Below are 13,890 nucleotides of genomic sequence, written 5' to 3' on the forward strand. Positions count from 1 at the left end.
GTGGTACAGTGAGCCTGGCCCATTGGGTCTAATGGGTAGTAACAATTAAATAGAGGGACAATGAGAGGAAAAGTTTCTTCTTTTCTACGGAGGAAAACACATAGGCAATATTTGGCAAATGAGAAAGGGAAATGATTTCCCGCCCATCTTCAAATCATAGCCATTCATTCTCCTTTTTCCATTTAATCCAAAGACTTCATTCATTTCCCAATCACAATTCCACCCCCCATTTTCCATTATCCAAACACACCCATGAAGAAAACATATAGGAATATGAAACATAGGATTACAGATACATAACAGAAGAATACAAAGTATAAAACACATGAACTATAAAAGGATAGATGTTTGGAACAATGAAATTTTAGTTGGTGATTTGATTACATCCATTATATTTTCTCTTTTAATCCCTAACCAAAGTATGCATTGTTAGTTCTTTACTCCTCTGGTAAGAGGCAGCAATAGCTATCTGAGCTTTGCCAGACATACAGTGGCAACGCAATAATTCAAGCGAGTTTGGACTGCTGTGTTTCGTAGGAAAAAAAAGATAGAGAGATTTCGTTGGATGTTTGATTTCCTGTGATTTTGCCCCAAACCATAGGAATGGGAACCTTTTATTGCACTTTTCCTTTTCTCAATTCCTCCATTCCAAACACTGCTACAGTGAATTGTTTTTTTTTAAGGTTTTGGAATCCTTTGATTTTTTCCTCTATATTTTCTTCAATCCAAACAAGGCCAAACGGCTTCTTCGGATTAGAGAATTTTCACACGATTTCTAAGAAATATTATGGAGGGAATACGTGGAAACCAATTGCAGAAAAATCAAAGGAATGTTTTCTTTGATGCTGATTTCACATGAAAAATCCCTCGAGCTCCTTATTTTTTTCTTCTTGCATACACACAAGTCCTATGCTATCAAATTCTTGTAATCTGAATGCCCTCCCTCGACTGATGAATTCTTTTGTTTTTCATTCCTTTGTTGTACACTTATAATCCATTTCTATTTAATTTATATATTTTTCTATCCTTTTTTTCTATCAATAATCCGAACGAGCCTAAGAATGGTTGGGGTGAAGTGATTTTGGGGCAGTTCGTACCGGTGTCGGTATGGTTTTCAGCTATAGCGGTCTTGTCCACTATTCCTCTCACTCCACCGTCTTAGCACATTCTCTCCCATAACCTTTTATCGCCTTCTGTACACCGGATCCACTGTTGGAGCACCTCTAGAGGATCTCGCTACATATATACTTCTAATTAATTATATATATCGTTTTATGTTCATCATTAATGGATGATCGATCATTATTTCTTTATTTCTCCTGTGTTGTACGTATTCTGGCCTCCATATAGGTTGGGCATATGTGGATAATACCCCGTACGAAGTATCAGTAAAAGTTATAATAATTTATGGGTAATTTTTTTATATATTCTTAGTGATTTAAAAACCAATGTTGAAAAATAAATTTTGATGAAAAAAACTTAAAAATCAATATCAAAATTAGCTTCTAAAATTTAAATTTTGACAGTAGCTAATTTCATATAAGACTAACGATGGGAGCCTATATGGTTGTGCGTAAAAGTAGTGAGTAAACATATATTACTGAATGTGCTTGTTCATGCATCCATGAGCGTGCACCAGATGTTTGCATGACTACAATATCTAGTTTCATCCCTGTATAGTTGAATCTCTATAGAAAAGAACAACCCAGCATTTTTTTGTTCCATGGCGTAGTTCACACGGCCTGCTGAGCCATGGCCCATGTGCCTAATTGCTTGATCGATTCATTTGCAGAGAAACTTCTGGACGCTGGTGCACGCGCGCGCAAGATCGTTTGTACGAGCCTCTCTTCCCCGAAACCTGGGTTGCCACGTGGCATGATTCTCCTTCCGATTTTTGGCATTGAATTCGTATTATAAGACTAGAAATTTGGCGCACCTGTTGGTGCGCCTGTTAGATTTAGCCCGTTTTGTATTATTTAGAGTTAATATATAATGAGCTTTATGAAAATCATTGTAAATCTTGTAAAAAATTATACATTTTATTTAATTTCAGCAAATAGCTTATATTTATGTGTTATTTTTTGTTGTTAAAAATATTATTATTTTTCTTTCAAACTATAAATACCATACCTTCCACTGTGTTTGTAGTTCTACTTTGTGATTATATTTCAACTTCTATTGTACTTCCACTGTGCTTTTTATGGAATTAATTCAGCTCCCATTGAATTTCTACCAAGACTTGGAAGAAACACTTGATGGGTTATTAATTTGTAACTTAACATGTATAATAGTAGATTTGTTGAATTGAAAAACCTCAAGATTCCCTTTGCTAGCTCTCATGAGTCTAAATCTTGGGGTTGGATCGATTGGGGCACCTTCCATATTCTTATTGGAGCTAGTGACATTCTTCTAGATCGCATCTGTTGCCATTTTATATATGTAGATCTCCTTCATAATACAATAGCAAAACACTAAATAGTAAAATAATTAGTGAAGGGAATTTAGCTTCCAACTTAACCTATGATAAATCGAGGTTTTCTCATTATCCCTGAGAACCAGAAATCTTGATATTTCCCGTATTAAACATATTCTATTTTTTCGCATGAAAGATACATTATAATTTTCAATAGATTTTTTTAGTGATGTATGGAACATAGAGAGTTTAGTTTATCTTCATACATACAGTGTTGGATTCATTTTGTTTCTTTCATCATCTCTAACGTAAAGAAGTAGATAAAAATAGCTTCTATATGTATGTGATTTATTAGATGTGATATTAGTAATTTTCTAGACATATTACTTAAGCAACTAAAAAAATATATAGCGCAATATTTTTTTTTCTTTTGATATTCTTTTGTCCACTTCAATTGGGAACTTAGTAGAAGTTGATGGGGATGTGTTGTTGTTGTTGAAGTCAAAGGAAGAAGTGCGAGAGAAGAGTATTTGAGACTTTTAGCCTAGAACCCTCTAGAAGTTTGTGCTCTCAAAAGATTTTTTTTTTTCATATATGATCTTATTTACCTGCAAATTTAGAGGTGCCAAGTGGTCCAATAGGCTTGCAGGAAACCTGCCAGCTTTAGATTAGTAGATTAGCAGAAAATATCTTTTGAATAGGCTCTAAAGCCTCAGCAATCAGATTATTGCATTTGCGGTACGAATGGAATAAACCTTCAGGCATCACCGCATGATTCCTACCTAAATAACCTTCAAGTTTGAGGCCCGTGGAAAGAGAAGAAAACATCCTCTTTTTTAACACGCACACTTCCTAAATTGCTAAACATAATTTTTTTTAAAATAATATTCTATAGAAAAATTGTATAAAAAAATCGTATTAATCCATTTATTAAGTTTAAAAATTATTAGTTATACTCAATTAATCATGCGTTAATAGTTCACCTCGTTTTACATGTGAATCTTTTATTTTTTTTCCCTGAAAACTATTCTAAACTCTCAAGGAGATGTCCTCTCGTTATTTGCATGTCACTTAAATGATTATAAAAAATTTTGAGAGGATATATTCGCAACGAAAAAAACCAAATTAAACTAAATTTGTTTTTTTCGTTGCGAGATGTAGAAGTTGAATTTTAATGTGCATGTTTGTGGAGTGATATATCACACGTTAATATATCTTCTTTTTTTTTTCAAATTATTTCATAACTATTTGAGTGAAATGCAAACAACGAGGAGACGTCCACTCGAGAGCTTAAAATCTACACTCCTTTTCCCCTCCTCTCAAACACAAATTTTATATAGAAAAATATACTAATATTTATAACACAAATTAGTTTTATTAAATCCATCATTGAATACATTTTTGTAGTATATTTATTTTGTGTTAGGAAATTTTCCTATATTATGATGAAACGGGAGTAAGCTTTAGGTATTCATTGGTGAATAAAAAGGTTGTGCGTTCTAGTAACATCTTGACAAAGTTTTGTACAATTATAATGTTTCCATCACTGGGTTATGTCACCACAAAATACACCTTCTGGCGACTCCATCGTCATTACCAGTGTACACGTATCAACCGTATACGTATGCAATTCCCAAATCGTATCGTATCAGGGCTTAACTAGCTACTGCCTCTACTTAAAATCGTCTTATTGATCAATCTAAGAACATCGATCGATCAAATCATTGCCGCGATCTGCGGCGAGATGGTCCCTGTCGAGTCTGGTGGGAGGTCTTGATCAGGGCACCAACCAAAGACGTCGCCCGGTCAAGCTGTGTGTCCAAGCAGTGGCGTGACATCGTCACGAACCCCTCCTTCCGGAAGCTCCACCATGACAGGCACGCCGCGCCGCCCAAGGGCGATGTCCCCTACGCTCTGCTCGTCTCCACGGATAGCGTCGACGGTGAAAGCGTCTCCACCGTCTTCCCGGCTGCGCTGGTCTCTCCGGCGGTGATGACGGGTGGTTTCCACGCGCCCATCTACCGTGTCAGCAACGCCTATGGCTACCACCTCGCCAACGTCTGCAATGGCTTCCTCTGCTTTGCCTCCTGGAGCGGGGCAAGGTCGTCGTGTGCAACCCTGTCACGGGTGAGAAGCTGGCGCTGCCCAGGGCTCCTCCCCTCGAGCCCGATCTCTTCTTCGCGTCGCCGTTCACGTTCGCCTTGGGGTTCAGCCCGACCACCGGTGTGTACAAGCTGTTCCGCTTCGCCGACCACAGCATCGACTCGTACGCGCTTGCCGCCGGTGATGGAGCCTGCAGCGGGTGGCGCCAACACCCGCTTTCGCACCCGTGCCTTGTGGCAGAAAATACACCAACCGTTGTTGTAGGTGGCAAGATTTGCGTGCTGACACCCGGTCCGGTGATGGTTGTCGACGTCGCAAGCGAGGAGCACCGCACGTACAACCCAGCAGACTACGGGTGCCCGTGGGCCCAGGTGGCAGTGAGCGGCTTCGAGCTGCACGGACGGCTGTGCCTAGTCATTAGTGTTGGAATTAATGAATGGGGCTTAGCCCACTCGAAGATTAATTCTTTGGAAAATCACAAAAAGCCCACCTCATGGGATGGCATGCATGTGGAGTTTAGTACCACCTTGCTTATTCTAGGAGAGGGGGACCTCCTTAAAAGGGAGGATGCCCTCCTAGCTAATTGAAGCATGTGTGGTGGAGAGAAGAGGGGAAACACGCGCGAGCTCGCTCGCCTCGCCTGGCAGGCGGCGCGCGTGCACGACGTACGCGTCGAATGGTCCGAAAAATTGGCTCCTCACCCTTGCGCAGATGCAGCCTCCTTTTGCAGTTTTGTTTTGCTGCAAATTCGGATTCGTTTTTGTTTTGGAAACGTTCCGAAAAATCCGGTGCGTGCAAACGGCGTGGAGTCCGGATAAGTTACGCGCGACTTATCCGGTTCGGTTACGTGCAGTAGAGATTGTGCGGGCGCCCTGATCAAGCGACCCTTCTCTATATAAACCGACCCGCCGTCTTCACGCAGGATATACGCAAAATCAATCTAGGGTTTGCCTCCTACTCTGTACTGCGCCATCGCTCGTAGACAACTCCATCCCGCTCGCCGGCGTGCACCAGCGATCGGGAGAGCAGGTCTCCGGAACCTCTGCCTTTGACGTCCTGCACCGGGAGAAGGCGGCAATAAGGTTTTTGGGAAGCGCTTCGCGCGACTGCTCCCTGTTCGTTCGCGACGGCTCGCCTTCCTCTTCGCTCGCGTGTTTTGTGCCTTCGTAGACACCTGCGAAAAGTTTCGACCAAGCAGCCGGTCTTTTCGTCACCTCGGTACGTGTTCAATATGTTGCGCATATTTGATCTGTTCATGTTATTCTGCGTAGTTTACATGTGTAGATCTAATGATGCGTTCATGCTAGTTTTCATCTGTAATGTCATGATTTATTTATGGAATAAATTAAATAATTATATGCCCATAATATCAACAATCCAAAAACCTTATTATAGGCACTGTGATTTTACTATGGCTGGTTTTGCCGATGCACTGAGGCCGGATAAATTCACCGGTGTGCATTTTAAGAGATGGCAGATCAGGGTCACTCTGTGGCTGACAGCTATGAAATACTTCTGGGTGAGTACTGGCAAACCTGAAGGAGTTCTTACTGCTGAACAGCAGAAGCAATTCGAGGAAGCCACTACTCTCTTTGTGGGATGCATTCTTAGCGTTCTTGGCGATCGTCTGGTCGAGGTGTATATGCATATGACCGACGCTAAGGAGTTGTGGGATGCACTGAATACTAAATTCGGTGCTACTGATGCTAGCAATGATCTGTATATCATGGAGCAGTTTCATGACTACAAGATGGCTGACAACCGTTCTGTAGTCGAACAGGCTCATGAGATACAAACCATGGCTAAGGAACTCGAACTCCTTAAGTGTGTCTTACCCGACAAATTTGTGGCTGGGTGCATTATTGCGAAACTACCTCCATCTTGGAGAAGTTTCGGTACTGCACTCAAACACAAGAGACAGGAATACTCCGTTGAGGGGTTGATAGCGTCTCTTGATGTTGAGGAGAAAGCTCGGGAAAAAGATGCCGCGTCTAAGGGCGATGGTGGGCAGTCCAGCGCCAATGTTGTGCACAAGGCCCAGAACAAGAGCAAGGGGAAATACAAAGCTCAGCAGACCACCAACTTCAAGAAGCAGAAGAAGAACAACAACAATCCTAATCAGGATGAGAGGACTTGCTTTGTGTGTGGCCAAGTTGGTCATCTGGCTAGGAAGTGTCCACAGCGCAAGGGCATGAAGGCACTTGCAGGGCAGACTTCTAAGTCTGCTAATGTGACCATTGGCAACACTGGAGATGGAAGCGGGTATGGTAATTTACCTACTGTTTTTTCAGTTAATCAATCTACTAATTGGTGGGTTGATACTGGGGCCAATGTACATGTTTGTGCTGACATCTCATTGTTTTCTTCTTATCAGGTCGCACGGGGTTCCACCGTCCTAATGGGGAATGGGTCACATGCTTCTGTTCATGGTGTTGGCACGGTAGATCTGAAGTTTACTTCGGGAAAGATCGTGCAGCTGAAGAACGTGCAGCATGTCCCTTCTATCGACAGGAATCTTGTTAGTGGCTCCCGTCTGACTAGAGACGGATTTAAGTTGGTTTTTGAGTCTAATAAAGTAGTCGTGTCTAAACATGGATATTTTATTAGTAAAGGTTATGAGTGCGGAGGCCTGTTCCGCTTTTCCCTTTCTGATTTCTGCAATAAGTCTGTGAACCATATTTGTGGCAGTGTGGATGATGAGGCTAATGTTTGGCATTCACGTTTATGTCATATTAATTTTGGCTTGATGTCTCGGCTTTCCAGCATGTGTTTAATTCCTAAGTTTTCTATTGTCAAAGGTTCTAAGTGCCATAGTTGTGTGCAATCGAAGCAACCTCGCAAGCCTCACAAGGCTGCCGAGGAGAGAAACTTGGCACCACTAGAACTCCTACATTCAGATCTTTGTGAAATGAATGGGGTGTTGACGAAGGGTGAAAAACGATATTTCATGACATTGATTGATGATGCTACTAGATTTTGCTATGTGTACTTGTTGAAAACGAAAGACGAGGCTCTAGACTATTTTAAAATTTATAAGGCAGAAGTTGAAAATCAACTTGACAGAAAGATAAAAAGGCTTAGGTCTGATCGTGGTGGAGAGTTTTTCTCGAACGAGTTTGACTTATTCTGTGAGGAACATGGCATCATACATGAGAGGACGCCTCCCTATTCTCCCGAGTCTAATGGGATTGCTGAAAGGAAGAACCGCACACTGACTGACTTGGTGAATGCCATGTTGGACACCGCGGGACTGCCTAAGGCATGGTGGGGGGAGGCATTGTTGACCTCAAATCATGTGTTAAACAGAGTTCCTAACAGAAATAAGGACAAAACACCATATGAGATATGGATTGGTAGAAAACCATCACTTTCTTATTTGCGCACATGGGGGTGCTTGGCGAAAGTCAATGTACCAATAACGAAGAAGCGCAAACTTGGACCTAAGACTGTGGACTGTGTTTTTCTGGGATATGCTCATCATAGCATTGCCTATAGATTTTTAATAGTTAAATCCGAGGTACTGGACATGCATGTTGGTACAATTATGGAGTCTCGTGATGCTACCTTCTTTGAGAGCTTTTTCCCAATGAAGGATACACATAGTGGTTCGAACCAACCCTCTGAAATAATTCTCAGTTCAATCACACCACCAGAACAAACTGAACATACACATGAACTTGTCTCTGAGGAGGATGTCAGTGAAGCTCTTCGAAGGAGTAAGAGACTTGGTGATGATTTCACTGTGTACCTCGTGGATGACACTCCTAAGTCAATTTCAGAAGCATATGCATCTCCTGATGCAGACTACTGGAAGGAGGCTGTCCGTAGTGAAATGGATTCCATTATCGCTAACGGGACTTGGGAGGTGACAGAGCGACCCTATGGGTGTAAACCTGTGGGGTGCAAGTGGGTGTTCAAGAAGAAGCTTAGGCCTGACGGTACTATTGAAAAGTACAAGGCTCGGCTTGTTGCTAAGGGCTATACTCAGAAAGAAGGCGAAGATTTCTTTGACACTTACTCACCTGTTGCTAGATTGACCACAATTCGTGTGCTACTTTCCCTAGCAGCCTCACATGGTCTTCTCGTTCATCAAATGGACGTTAAGACAGCTTTTCTTAATGGAGAGCTGGATGAGGAGATCTATATGGATCAACCTGATGGGTTTGTAGTTGAAGGTCAAGAAGGCAAAGTGTGCAAATTGTTGAAGTCTTTGTATGGTCTGAAACAAGCTCCTAAGCAATGGCATGAGAAATTTGACAAAACATTGACATCTGCAGGCTTTGGAGTCAATGAGGCAGATAAATGTGTGTACTATCGCCATGGTGGGGGTGAGGGAGTTATTTTGTGCTTGTATGTTGACGACATACTGATATTTGGGACAAACCTTGAGGTGATAAATGAGGTTAAATCATTCTTATCTCAAAATTTTGATATGAAAGATTTGGGAGTAGCTGATGTTATCTTAAACATTAAGCTAATTAGAGGTGAGAATGGGATTACACTCTTGCAGTCCCATTATGTGGAGAAGATCTTGAATCGCTTTGGCTACATTGATAGTAAGCCTTCTCCAACACCTTATGATCCTAGCTTGTTGCTTCGCAAGAACAAGAGAATTGCTAGGAATCAACTGGAATACTCCCAAATCATTGGCTCGTTGATGTACCTGGCTAGTGCAACTAGGCCTGATATCTCCTTTGCTGTGAGCAAGTTGAGCCGATTTACCTCTAATCCGGGAGATGATCACTGGCGTGCGCTTGAGCGAGTAATGCGCTATCTGAAAGGTACTGTGGAATTGGGGCTTCACTATACTGGGTATCCTGTGGTACTGGAGGGTTATAGTGATTCTAACTGGATCTCTGATGTGGATGAGATCAAAGCCACTAGTGGATATGTTTTCACACTGGGTGGTGGTGCTGTTTCATGGAGGTCTTGCAAACAGACAATTTTGACGAGGTCAACCATGGAAGCAGAGCTAACGGCACTGGATACTGCTACTGTTGAGGCAGAATGGCTGCGTGATCTATTAATGGATCTGCCTGTTGTTGAAAAACCGGTGCCGGCTATCCTTATGAACTGTGACAATCAAACGGTAATTGTCAAAGTGAATAGTTCTAAGGATAATATGAAATCGTCTAGACATGTGAAAAGACGATTGAAGTCTGTCAGGAAATTAAGAAACTCCGGAGTTATAACGTTGGATTACATCCAAACAGCGAGAAACCTGGCAGATCCCTTCACGAAGGGACTATCACGAAATGTGATAGACAATGCATCGAAGGAGATGGGTTTGAGACCCATGTGAGTTATACTATGGTGGTAACCCAGTCTATGTGATCGGAGATCCCGTGAATTAGATCCTGGGAAGAACAAACCATTAATAAACTATAGGAGAGTACCAATATATATACCCTCTCCAAGTGAAGATGCATATACTCTCGTGAGCTGCAAGGCAGGTTGGCTATGCCTTAATGAGTTCTGTTGGCTTTAATTAGCAAAGATGTTGTCCTGCAGAGCATTCTTGAAAGAACTCACCTTTGTGAGCTTGACTGTTGGTCGCAGTCTATGAAGATTTTGGGTGAATCTTCTAGGAAGCTTACTAAAGACCTAGGAGTATGACTTATACGCTCCACCCGAGGGGTAGTCTACAGACGGTCTAGTACCAGATAAGACTTTGAGTGAAACTTGCTTGCACAAGACTTGCAATTCAAGGCGTAGTCCATTGTTCAAGTTGTGAGTAAGTGTAGCTTGGAGTTCTAGGTGGATGTTCAACCTTAATTGGTCTCCATCGAACCGCTGGTATATAAACAGTACATTGGAAAAGGCAAATCTCAGTGGGATTTTGAGATTTGGTGGGGGATTGTTGGAATTAATGAATGGGCCTTAGCCCACTCGAAGATTAATTCTTTGGAAAATCAAAAAAAGCCCACCTCATGGGATGGCATGCATGTGGAGTTTAGTACCACCTTGCTTATTCTAGGAGAGGGGGACCTCCTTAAAAGGGAGGATGCCCTCCTAGCCACTTGAAGCATGTGTGGTGGAGAGAAGAGGGGAAACACACGTGCGCGCTCGCTCGCCTCGCCTGGCCTGGCCTGGCCTGGCAGGGCAGGCGGCGCGCGTGCACGACGTACGCGTCGAATGGTCCGAAAAATTGGCTCCTCACCCTTGCGCAGATGCAGCCTCCTTTTGCAGTTTTGTTTTGCTGCAAATTCGGATTCGTTTTTGTTTTGGAAACGTTCCGAAAAATCCGGTGCGTGCAAACGGCGTGGAGTCCGGATAAGTTACGCGCGACTTATCCGGTTCGGTTACGCGCAGTAGAGATCGTGCGGGCGCCCTGATCAAGCGACCCTTCTCTATATAAACCGACCCGCCGTCTTCACGCAGGATATACGCAAAATCAATCTAGGGTTTGCCTCCTACTCTGTACTGCGCCGTCGCTCGTAGACTACTCCATCCCGCTCGCCGGCGTGCACCAGCGATCGGGAGAGCAGGTCTCCGGAACCTCTGCCTTTGACGTCCTGCATCGGGAGAAGGCGGCAATAAGGTTTTTGGGAAGCGCTTCGCGCGACTGCTCCCTGTTCGTTCGCGACAGCTCGCCTTCCTCTTCGCTCGCGTGTTTCGTGCCTTCGTAGACACCTGCGAAAAGTTTCGACCAAGCAGCCGGTCTTTTCGTCACCTCGGTACGTGTTCAATATGTTGCGCATATTTGATCTGTTCATGTTATTCTGCGTAGTTTACATGTGTAGATCTAATGATGCGTTCATGCTAGTTTTCATCTGTAATGTCATGATTTATTTATGGAATAAATTAAATCATTATATGCCCATAATATCAACAATTAGGACCCACACAGATATTCAGTTCTGGGCAATGCCGGTTGAAGAAGACAACGGCGACTAACCATGGCGGCTGCTCTACAAGATCAAGGATGACACCAATGATGTTCGAATCGGCAACCGTGTGTTCCGTAGACAAGCATCCATGAGTGCTTGGTTTGATGGCGAGACCCACGCGCTGTGCTACAAAGAGGGATATGACTTGTACTCGAGGTTTATCGGCACAACCACGACGACCACATCACCGGCGGCACCGAGCCTTTCTCAAACTGAGGTTTTATCATGGGACTGCAAAATCCCCCTCCCAGTGACTCCACAGTCATTGCCATCGTGCAAATGGGACATCTACGCGGGGTATCGTCCCGGCTTGCTCTCGCCTCTCACCTTCGCGTCCCAGCAAATTAACGATGATGATGATGATGAAGATGACGAGTCTACTTCTTTCGTTCACAACTTGCTATGTGCGCTGCGGCACCAGAAATCACTGAAACGTCAGCCTCCAATGCCAACGGATCATACCAACGCCAAGAGAAGAGTTTGCTCTTGAAATCTATGTATAACGTACTCTCTCATCCCTCCGTTTCATATTATAAATCGTTTTGACTTTTTAAGTCAAACTTCATGTAAGTTTGACCAAATTTAAAGAAAAATACAGTAATATTTATCGCACTAAATTAGTTTTTTTTATATCTAACATTGAATATATTGTGTTAGTTTTTTTAAAATCTCACTATATTTTTATATAAACTTGATAAAACTAAAGAAGTTTGATTAATAAAAAAATTAAAACAACTTATAATATGAAAAGGAAGTTGACGGAGCGTGGGGCTCCTCACCGGGAGACCGCGCGGGCCCCCCTTTGCCGGTTCGGCCGGGGGCGCTAGGTGAGGTTCTAAGCACTCGATCTGTGGAATGTTTCGCGAGAGAGCAAATGCGCAAGACACGGGCGATGTAGACAGGTTCGGGCCGCTGAGAAGCGTAATACCCTACTCCTGTGTTCTGGTGGATCTGTGTATGAAGGAGTTACAAAGAGCTGGAGAGCAAGAGAGTTCAAACTCTAGAAACCCTCTTCCTCTTTCTCTTCTCTACGAGCTCAGGTCTTCTCCCCCTTCTTCCCCTCTTAAGTGGGCAAGGTCCTCCTTTTATATCTCAAGGGGATACCACATGCACCACTTCTACCTACTCTTCTTTTGGGTGGGGACTCACCCTATCTTCAAAAAAACTAGCTTGCGCCTTCGCCTGGAAGCTAAATCACAGCTTGTCTTTGAGTGAGGCCCAGCGTCATCACTCGCCTGACACCGGGGATCTCCCTGTTACTCCCTCATTAATGGGCGGAGATTTGCCATGGCTGCTGTCCGAATGACCCTCCGATGGGATGGGCCATACCTACCTCCACTCCGCCGGAAGCAGGCGCAACGTGGGAGCACGGTTGTCTGCCGATGACGTGACCGGCGTCAGACCAGTCACAAACCGGTCATTCTTGTCTACCACGCGTCAGTTTAGCATGCCACACGTCAGCCCTTCTTCATAAAATGACTTCCTTGTAATGGTTGCAATGAAGCCTGGTATGAATCTAGCCGGGACTGACGTGCTAACTCCAGGAGTTAGCACGTCGGCTCCGGCTAGGGACGAGTGCCTAGAGGCTCTCATCATTTCGACGGGACGGGGCGAGGCGTGCGAAAGGCCGCCTGTTGCCACCTAACCCGCGATCTGACCGGTCTGTGACCGGTCACACACTGTGACCTGTCACGGACCGAACGAGTGTGCTGCGCTGCATTAAATGCGGCGTGGGGCGCTCGTCCAACCCGCAATAAACGCGGTTAGGTGAGCGCCGCTGTGCTCACCTAACCCACACACGTGGCGCCAAACCCACAGGGGGTCGGGGCGCCCCAGCCCTCGGGGCCGAAACGGGAGTGGCCCGACCCCTCGGGGAGACAGAGGGAGGGGCGGCCACATCACCCTCGGGCCCGACCCCCCCGAGGGGGTCAGGCCACGTGGGTGACTGCAGCTGCCCCAAACCTCTAGTCAAGATACCCCCGGTCCCATGTCACCGACAGTAGCCCCCGGCGTTATGCCAGGGCGATCGCCCTCCTCGAGGAAAGCGCTCGGGCGTGACGCCACTCCTTAGGCCTGGTGACAGGTGGGGCCGGTCTCTACAGGCGTGCAGGAATCCAGTGGTCGCAAATCGCGCGCATCGGCAAGGGAAAAACCGACCGATAATAATGAGCGGCTTTCTTCAAGACCGCTACATTACTTGAGTAGCGCGCGAATTGGGACGAGCCGGTTCGTTTCGCCTGGAGATGTGATGATGGTGCATCGGTCGGCGAGCGTAGTTAACGCGCGCACGATATGTGCCATCTCGACTGCCACGGCCGCACATCCGCCTCGTGCGCCGCAAACGGGCGAGCGGGATTAGTGGAGGAGTGGGCGCGAGAAACGAGGGGGCGAGATAGTGGGCGCGGGAAGCGAGGAGCCGGGCATAGCGTTGGCAAGGGTATAAAGACGCCGAGGAAGAGATTCGTTTCCTTCCTCTCGCCATTA

General features: G+C 44.7%; 1 pseudogene; it reads left to right on the forward strand.

Moving 5' to 3' along the window:
- Positions 1 to 3,966: 3,966 nt before the first annotated feature.
- On the forward strand, positions 3,967 to 11,896 carry LOC136356700 (F-box protein At1g47340-like; annotated as a pseudogene).
- The last annotated feature ends 1,994 nt before the right edge of the window (positions 11,897 to 13,890 follow it).

The sequence above is a fragment of the Oryza sativa genome, chromosome 5 (genome assembly GCF_034140825.1).
Source record: "Oryza sativa Japonica Group chromosome 5, ASM3414082v1".
Taxonomy (NCBI): Eukaryota; Viridiplantae; Streptophyta; class Magnoliopsida; order Poales; family Poaceae; genus Oryza; species Oryza sativa.